Below are 10,000 nucleotides of genomic sequence, written 5' to 3'. Positions count from 1 at the left end.
CCTCTGCCCCCGGCCTCTGACTGAGTTGCACAAACCTTGGTGTGCTCAGGCAAGGGTCAGACCACATCCTTCCTGGCAACACACAAGGGAAGCAAGGCCACTCGCCTCTCTCGCCTTCAATTTCGGCACGAGCGCCTGTGGAGGGACGGCCGGATTCAACGTGGGGATTGCCCGCCCTCCAGTCGTTTCAAGAGACCTCTGCCCCGGCCTCTGACCGAGTTGCAAAAACCTGGGTGTGCTCAGGCAAGGGTCAGCCCGCATCCTTCCTGGCAACACCCAAAGGGAACCAAGGCCACTCACGTCTCTCTCGCCTTTCATTTTCGACACGAGCGCCTGTGGAGGGACGTCCGGATTCAACGTGGGGATGGCCCGTCCTCCAATCGTGTCAAGAGACCTCCGCCTTCGGCCTCTGACCGAGTTGCACAAACCTGGGTGACGAGCACCGCAGGGCGGCAGAGCCGTCGCACTTGGCCGGGTGGCAGCGGGAAGGACCAGCCTATTCACAATAGCGGCCACCCACTCCCAGAGCCGGTCGTGCGGCACCCGAGGCCGACCCTCGACTCGTAAGAGGCTTTAACGTGTGCTCAGGCAAGGGTCAGCCCACACCCTTCCTGGCGGCACCCAAGGGATCCAGGCCACTCGCGTCTCTCGCCTTCGTTTTGGACACGAGCGCCTGTGGACGGACGGCCGGAGTCAACGTGGGGATGGCCCGTCCTCCAATCGTGTCAAGAGACCCCCCGCACCGGCCTCTGACCGAGTTCCCCAAACCTGGGTGACGAGCAGCGCAGGGCGGCAGAGCCGTCGCACTTGGCCGGATGGCAGCGGGAAGGACCAGCCTATTCACAATAGCGGCCACCCACTCCCAGAGCCGGTCGTGCGGCGCCCGAGGCCGACCCTCGACTCGTAAGAGGCTTTACAGTGTGCTCAGGCAAGGGCCAGCCTACACCCTTCCTGGCGGCACCCAAGGGATCCAGGCCACTCGCGTCTCTCGCCTTCATTTTGGACACGAGCGCCTGTGGACGGACGGCCGGAGTCAACGTGGGGGTGGCCCGTCCTCCAATCGTGTCAAGAGACCCCCGCACCGGCCTCTGACCGAGTTCCCCAAACCTGGGTGACGAGCACCGCAGGGCGGCAGCGCCGTCGCACTTGGCCGGATGGCAGCGGGAAGGACCAGCCTATACACAATAGCGGCCACCCACTCCCAGAGCCGGTCGTGCGGCGCCCGAGGCCGTCCCTCGACTCGTAAGGGGCTTTAACGTGTGCTCAGGCAAGGGTCAGCCCACACCCTTCCTGGCGGCACCCAAGGGATCCAGGCCACTCGCGTCTCTCGCCTTCATTTTGGACACGAGCGCCTGTGGAGGGACGGCCGGAGTCAACGTGGGGATGGCCCGTCCTCCAATCGTGTCAAGAGACCCCCCGCACCGGCCTCTGACCGAGTTCCCCAAACCTGGGTGACGAGCACCGCAGGGCGGCAGAGCCGTCGCACTTGGCCGGATGGCAGCGGGAAGGACCAGCCTATTCACAATAGCGGCCACCCACTCCCAGAGCCGGTCGTGCGGCGCCCGAGGCCGGCCCTCGACTCGTAAGAGGCTTTAACGTGTGCTCAGGCAAGGGTCAGCCCACACCCTTCCTGGCGGCACCCAAGGGATCCAGGCCACTCGCGTCTCTCGCCTTCATTTTGGACACGAGCGCCTGTGGAGGGACGGCCGGAGTCAACGTGGGGATGGCCCGTCCTCCAATCGTGTCAAGAGACCCCCCGCCACGGCCTCTGACCGAGTTCCCCAAACCTGGGTGACGAGCAGCGCAGGGCGGCAGAGCCGTCGCACTTGGCCGGATGGCAGCAGGAAGGACCAGCCTATTCACAATAGCGGCCACCCACTCCCAGAGCCGGTCGTGCGGCGCCCGAGGCCGGCCCTCGACTCGTAAGAGGCTTTACGGAGTGCTCAGGCAAGGGTCAGCCCGCACCCTTCCTGGCAGCACCCAAGGGAACCAGGCCACTCGCGTCTCTCGCCTTCATTTTGGACACGAGCGCCTGTGGAGGGACGGCCGGAGTCAACGTGGGGATGGCCCGTCCTCCAATCGTGTCAAGAGACCCCCCGCCACAGCCTCTGACCGAGTTCCCCAAACCTGGGTGACGAGCACCGCAGGGCGGCAGAGCCGTCGCACTTGGCCGGGTGGCAGCGGGAAGGACCAGCCTATTCACAATAGCGGCCACCCACTCCCAGAGCCGGTCGTGCGGCGCCCGAGGCCGGCCCTCGACTCGTAAGAGGCTTTAGGGAGTGCTCAGGCAAGGGTCAGCCCGCATCCTTCCTGGCAGCACCCAAGGGAACCAGGCCACTCGCGTCTCTCGCCTTCATTTTGGACACGAGCGCCTGTGGAGGGACGGCCGGAGTCAACGTGGGGATTGCCCGCCCTCCAATCGTGTCAAGAGACCTCCACACAGGTCTCTGACCGACTCTTAGAACAGACAGGGAGAGTTTGGCAATTCTGTCAAAAAATTGACAAAGTGTCAAAAATTCGACTTCCAAGAGCTCTCCAGCATGCACTCATACCCGCCATTAGAGTGCTATGCCCGTGGAACCGTTTTTCGGATGCCTTTCAAAAAGGTCCCGCGCCGCCATTTTGTTCTAAAAATCGTGTTCCCAGAAATCTCCGGGTACCCCGCCAACCTCACTGTGTAACAAATGCAAGTGGCACTGAATGGGTCTGAATTTCAAATTTGACTGCATCGCTCTGGAACTCGATCCCCGCAAAACCGTTTGGATTTTTCCCGCTCGGGACTTCCGCGACAGACAAAGTTAAAGTTTTCGGGCTGCAGACACAAAATGACAGTTGGCCATTTGCCGGGCTCAATTCACACAGTTCCTGCGGCACTTCGGAACACATGTTCGGCGCGAGTTTGTGAATCTTTCCCGATGCTTCGGCACTTTCCTCCGCTGACACTTAGAATATTTTTCACACTTTGCTGAAAAATTTTCTAAGTGTTTTTTCCTAAGTTTTTCTGGTTACTGATTTATTATTTTTGATCATTTTTCTAAGTTTTTCTGGTTACTCATTTCTCATTTTCGGGCATTTTTCTAAGTTTTTCTAGTTACTGATTTCTTCTTTTTGGGCATTTTTCTAAGTTTTTCTGGTTACTCATTTCTCATTTTCGGGCATTTTTCTAAGTTTTTCTAGTTACTGATTTCTTCTTTTTGGGCATTTTTCTAAGTTTTTCTGGTTACTCATTTCTTCTTTTTGGGCATTTTTCTAAGTTTTTCTGGTTACTCATTTCTTCTTTTTGGGCATTTTTCTAAGTTTTTCTGGTTACTCATTTCTCATTTTCGGGCATTTTTCTAAGTTTTTCTAGTTACTGATTTCTTCTTTTTGGGCATTTTTCTAAGTTTTTCTGGTTACTCATTTCTTCTTTTTGGGCATTTTTCTAAGTTTTTCTGGTTACTCATTTCTTCTTTTTGGGCATTTTTCTAAGTTTTTCTGGTTACTCATTTCTCATTTTCGGGCATTTTTCTAAGTTTTTCTAGTTACTGATTTCTTCTTTTTGGGCATTTTTCTAAGTTTTTCTAGTTACTGATTTCTTCTTTTTGGGCATTTTTCTAAGTTTTTCTGGTTACTCATTTCTTATTTTTGGGCATTTTTCTAAGTTTTTCTAGTTACTGATTTCTTCTTTTTGGGCATTTTTCTAAGTTTTTCTGGTTACTCATTTCTTCTTTTTGGGCATTTTTCTAAGTTTTTCTGGTTACTCATTTCTTCTTTTTGGGCATTTTTCTAAGTTTTTCTGGTTACTCATTTCTCATTTTCGGGCATTTTTCTAAGTTTTTCTAGTTACTGATTTCTTCTTTTTGGGCATTTTTCTAAGTTTTTCTGGTTACTCATTTCTCATTTTCGGGCATTTTTCTAAGTTTTTCTAGTTACTGATTTCTTCTTTTTGGGCATTTTTCTAAGTTTTTCTGGTTACTCATTTCTTCTTTTTGGGCATTTTTCTAAGTTTTTCTGGTTACTCATTTCTTCTTTTTGGGCATTTTTCTAAGTTTTTCTGGTTACTCATTTCTCATTTTCGGGCATTTTTCTAAGTTTTTCTAGTTACTGATTTCTTCTTTTTGGGCATTTTTCTAAGTTTTTCTGGTTACTCATTTCTTCTTTTTGGGCATTTTTCTAAGTTTTTCTGGTTACTCATTTCTTCTTTTTGGGCATTTTTCTAAGTTTTTCTGGTTACTCATTTCTCATTTTCGGGCATTTTTCTAAGTTTTTCTAGTTACTGATTTCTTCTTTTTGGGCATTTTTCTAAGTTTTTCTAGTTACTGATTTCTTCTTTTTGGGCATTTTTCTAAGTTTTTCTGGTTACTCATTTCTTATTTTTGGGCATTTTTCTAAGTTTTTCTAGTTACTGATTTCTTCTTTTTGGGCATTTTTCTAAGTTTTTCTGGTTACTCATTTCTTCTTTTTGGGCATTTTTCTAAGTTTTTCTGGTTACTCATTTCTTCTTTTTGGGCATTTTTCTAAGTTTTTCTGGTTACTCATTTCTCATTTTCGGGCATTTTTCTAAGTTTTTCTAGTTACTGATTTCTTCTTTTTGGGCATTTTTCTAAGTTTTTCTGGTTACTCATTTCTTATTTTTGGGCATTTTTCTAAGTTTTTCTAGTTACTGATTTCTTCTTTTTGGGCATTTTTCTAAGTTTTTCTGGTTACTCATTTCTTCTTTTTGGGCATTTTTCTAAGTTTTTCTGGTTACTCATTTCTTCTTTTTGGGCATTTTTCTAAGTTTTTCTGGTTACTCATTTCTCATTTTCGGGCATTTTTCTAAGTTTTTCTAGTTACTGATTTCTTCTTTTTGGGCATTTTTCTAAGTTTTTCTGGTTACTCATTTCTTATTTTTGGGCATTTTTCTAAGTTTTTCTAGTTACTGATTTCTTCTTTTTGGGCATTTTTCTAAGTTTTTCTGGTTACTCATTTCTCATTTTCGGGCATTTTTCTAAGTTTTTCTAGTTACTGATTTCTTCTTTTTGGGCATTTTTCTAAGTTTTTCTGGTTACTCATTTCTTCTTTTTGGGCATTTTTCTAAGTTTTTCTGGTTACTCATTTATTCTTTTTGGGCATTTTTCTAAGTTTTTCTGGTTACTCATTTCTCATTTTCGGGCATTTTTCTAAGTTTTTCTGGTTACTGATTTCTTCTTTTTGGGCATTTTTTCTAAGTTTTTCTGGTTACTGATTTCCCAACGTTGGAAATGCATGAAACTCGGCCTGAACACGGTGGCAGGGTCCGCTCTCGAAGGCGAGACCTTCGGCAGAACCACCGGGTCAAATCCGGCCGGGCTAGCCGGCCTCGAGCACTCAAAGTCGGTATGAGCAGTCAAGTTCGCTCCCATCACAGTTTGGACCCTAAAAAATCTAAGTGTCACTGGTTACTGATTTGTACTGACTCGAAAAAATTCTAAGTGTCGTTGGTTACTGATTTGTAACCACCGGGTCAAATCCGGCCGGGCTAGCCGGCCTCGAGCACTCAAAGTCGGTATGAGCAGTCAAGTTCGCTCCCATCACAGTCTGGACCCTAAAAAATTCTAAGTGTCACTGGTGACTGATTTGTACTGACTGAATAAAATTCTAAGTGTCGTTGGTTACTGATTTGTAACCACCGGGTCAAATCCGGCCGGGCTAGCCGGCCTCGAGCACTCAAAGTCGGTATGAGCAGTCAAGTTCGCTCCCATCACAGTCTGGACCCTAAAAAATTCTAAGTGTCACTGGTTACTGATTTGTACTGATTCAAAAAAATTCTAAGTGTCGATGGTTACTGATTTGTACTGACTGAAATAAATTCTAAGTGACGTTGTTTACTGATTTGTAACCACCGGGTCAAATCCGGCTGGTCTAGCCGGCCCCGAGCACTCAAAGTCGGTATGAGCAGTCAGGTTCGCTCCCATCACAGTTTGGACCACTTGCCGACTTGGGAAATGCACGAAAATCGGCCCCAACGCGGGGGCCGGTCCGCTCTCAAAGTCGAGACCTTCGGCTGAACCACCGGGTCAAATCCGGCCGGGCTAGCCGGCCTCGAGCACTCAAAGTCGGTATGAGCAGTCAAGTTCGCTCCCATCACAGTTTGGACCACTTGCCGACTTGGGAAATGCATGAAAATCGGCCCGAACGCGGGGGCCGGTCCGCTCTCAAAGTCGAGACCTTCGGCTGAACCACCGGGTCAAATCCGGCCGGGCTAGCCGGCCTCGAGCACTCAAAGTCGGTATGAGCAGTCAAGTTCGCTCCCAGCACAGTTTGGACCCTAAAAAATCTAAGTGTCACTGGTTACTGATTTGTACTGACTCAAAAAAATTCTAAGTGTCACTGGTTACTGATTTGTACTGACTGGAAAAAATTCTAAGTGTCACTGGTTACTGATTTGTAACCACCGGGTCAAATCCGGCTGGGCTAGCCGGCCTCGAGCACTCAAAGTCGGTATGAGCAGTCAAGTTCGCTCCCATCACAGTTTGGACCCTAAAAATTCTAAGTGTCACTGGTTACTGATTTGTACTGACTCAAAAAAATTCTAAGTGTCACTGGTTACTGATTTGTACTGACTGGAAAAAATTCTAAGTGTCGTTGGTTACTGATTTGTACTGCATCAAAAAAATTCTAAGTGTCACTGGTTACTGATTTGTACTGACTCTAAAAAATTCTAAGTGTCCTTGGTTACTGATTTGTACTGCATCAAAAAAATTCTAAGTGTCGTTGGTTACTGATTTGTACTGCATCAAAAAAATTCTAAGTGTCACTGGTTACTGATTTGTACTGACTCAAAAAAATTCTAAGTGTCGTTGGTTACTGATTTGTACTGCCTCAAAAAAATTCTAAGTGTCGTTGGTTACTGATTTGTACTGCCTCAAAAAAATTCTAAGTGTTCTTGGTTACTGATTTGTACTGACTGGAAAAAATTCTAATTGTCACTGGTTACTGATTTGTACTGAGCCTAAAAAATTCTAAGTGTCACTGGTTACTGATTTGTACTGCCTCAAAAAAATTCTAAGTGTCCTTGGTTACTGATTTGTACTGCATCAAAAAAATTCTAAGTGTCGTTGGTTACTGATTTGTACTGACTGGAAAAAATTCTAAGTGTCACTGGTTACTGATTTGTACTGCCTCAAAAAAATTCTAAGTGTCACTGGTTACTGATTTGTACTGCCTCAAAAAAATTCTAAGTGTTCTTGGTTACTGATTTGTACTGACTGGAAAAAATTCTAAGTGTCACTGGTTACTGATTTGTACTGCCTCAAAAAAATTCTAAGTGTCACTGGTTACTGATTTGTACTGCCTCAAAAAAATTCTAAGTGTCGTTGGTTACTGATTTGTACTGACTGGAAAAAATTCTAAGTGTCACTGGTTACTGATTTGTACTGCCTCAAAAAAATTCTAAGTGTCACTGGTTACTGATTTGTACTGACTCTAAAAAATTCTAAGTGTCCTTGGTTACTGATTTGTACTGCATCAAAAAAATTCTAAGTGTCGTTGGTTACTGATTTGTACTGCATCAAAAAAATTCTAAGTGTCACTGGTTACTGATTTGTACTGACTCAAAAAAATTCTAAGTGTCGTTGGTTACTGATTTGTACTGCCTCAAAAAAATTCTAAGTGTCCTTGGTTACTGATTTGTACTGACTGGAAAAAATTCTAAGTGTCGTTGGTTACTGATTTGTACTGAGCCTAAAAAATTCTAAGTGTCGTTGGTTACTGATTTGTACTGCCTCTAAAAAATTCTAAGTGTCCTTGGTTACTGATTTGTAACCACCGGGTCAAATCCGGCCGGGCTAGCCGGCCCCGAGCACTCAAAGTCGGTATGAGCAGTCAAGTTCGCTCCCATCACAGTTTGGACCCTAAAAAAAGTCTAAGTGTCACTGGTTACTGATTTGTACTGAGCCTAAAAAATTCTAAGTGTCACTGGTTACTGATTTGTACTGCCTCAAAAAAATTCTAAGTGTCGTCGGTTACTGATTTGTAACCACCGGGTCAAATCCGGCCGGGCTAGCCGGCCCCGAGCACTCAAAGTCGGTATGAGCAGTCAAGTTCGCTCCCATCACAGTTTGGACCCTAAAAAAAGTCTAAGTGTCACTGGTTACTGATTTGTACTGAGCCTAAAAAATTCTAAGTGTCACTGGTTACTGATTTGTACTGCCTCAAAAAAATTCTAAGTGTCGTTGGTTACTGATTTGTAACCACCGGGTCAAATCCGGCTGGGCTAGCCGGCCTCGAGCACTCAAAGTCGGTATGAGCAGTCAAGTTCGCTCCCATCACAGTTTGGACCCTAAAAAAGTCTAAGTGTCACGGGTTACTGATTTGTACTGACTGAATAAAACTCTAAGTGTCGTTGGTTACTGATTGGTACTGACTGAAATAAATTCTAAGTGACGTTGTTTACTGATTTGTAACCACCGGGTCAAATCCGGCCGGGCTAGCCGGCCTCGAGCACTCAAAGTCGGTATGAGCAGTCAAGTTCGCTCCCATCACAGTTTGGACCCTAAAAAAGTCTAAGTGTCACGGGTTACTGATTGGTACTGACTGAAATAAATTCTAAGTGACGTTGTTTACTGATTTGTAACCACCGGGTCAAATTCGGCCGGGCTAGCCGGCCTCGAGCACTCAAAGTCGGTATGAGCAGTCAAGTTCGCTCCCATCACAGTTTGGACCACTTGCCGACTTGGGAAATGCACGAAAATCGGCCCGAACGCGGGGGCCGGTCCGCTCTCAAAGTCGAGACCTTCGGCTGAACCACCGGGTCAAATCCGGCCGGGCTAGCCGGCCCCGAGCACGCAAAGCCGGTATGAGCAGTCAAGTTCGCTCCCATCACAGTTTGGACCACTTGCCGACTTGGGAAATGCACGAAAATCGGCCCGAACGCGGGGGCCGGTCCGCTCCCGAAGGCGGGACACTCACCCAAAGCCTGACCCCACCGCCGGCCAACACACCCTTCAAAATCACACCCATCCGACAATGCTACTCAAAAAGGATCCAAATTCAGAAACACCCCCTTCAAAAGGCACTCCGTCCCCGGCCACACTACCGGGGCATGCTCCCCTGGGCGATAATTAAGCCCCCACGACTAATTGAAGCCAACCACAGCCGCAACTCGAAAGGAGAAGTCAGTAACCAATTCAAAAATGCACTTGGTTACTGACTTCTACAGACTCAAAAAAATTCTAAGTGTCGTTGGTTACTGATTTGTACTGAGCCTAAAAAATTCTAAGTGTCACTGGTTACTGATTTGTACTGCCTCGAAAAAATTCTAAGTGTCCTTGGTTACTGATTTGTACTGCATCAAAAAAATTCTAAGTGTCACTGGTTACTGATTTGTAACCACCGGGTCAAATCCGGCTGGGCTAGCCGGCCTCGAGCACTCAAAGTCGGTATGAGCAGTCAAGTTCGCTCCCATCACAGTTTGGACCCTAAAAATTCTAAGTGTCACTGGTTACTGATTTGTACTGAGCCTAAAAAATTCTAAGTGTCACTGGTTACTGATTTGTACTGAGCCTAAAAAATTCTAAGTGTCCTTGGTTACTGATTTGTACTGACTGGAAAAAATTCTAAGTGTCGTTGGTTACTGATTTGTACTGCATCAAAAAAATTCTAAGTGTCACTGGTTACTGATTTGTACTGACTCAAAAAAATTCTAAGTGTCGTTGGTTACTGATTTGTACTGCCTCAAAAAAATTCTAAGTGTTCTTGGTTACTGATTTGTACTGACTGGAAAAAATTCTAAGTGTCACTGGTTACTGATTTGTACTGAGCCTAAAAAATTCTAAGTGTCACTGGTTACTGATTTGTACTGAGCCTAAAAAATTCTAAGTGTCACTGGTTACTGATTTGTACTGACTGGAAAAAATTCTAAGTGTCACTGGTTACTGATTTGTACTGAGCCTAAAAAATTCTAAGTGTCACTGGTTACTGATTTGTACTGCCTCAAAAAAATTCTAAGTGTCGTTGGTTACTGATTTGTACTGCCTCGAAAAAATTCTAAGTGTCACTG

The sequence above is a fragment of the Chiloscyllium plagiosum genome, unplaced genomic scaffold, assembly GCF_037043375.1.
Source record: "Chiloscyllium plagiosum isolate Xiang-an unplaced genomic scaffold, Cpla_swu_hap1 HiC_scaffold_224, whole genome shotgun sequence".
Taxonomy (NCBI): Eukaryota; Metazoa; Chordata; class Chondrichthyes; order Orectolobiformes; family Hemiscylliidae; genus Chiloscyllium; species Chiloscyllium plagiosum.
This window is presented reverse-complemented; position numbering follows the sequence as displayed.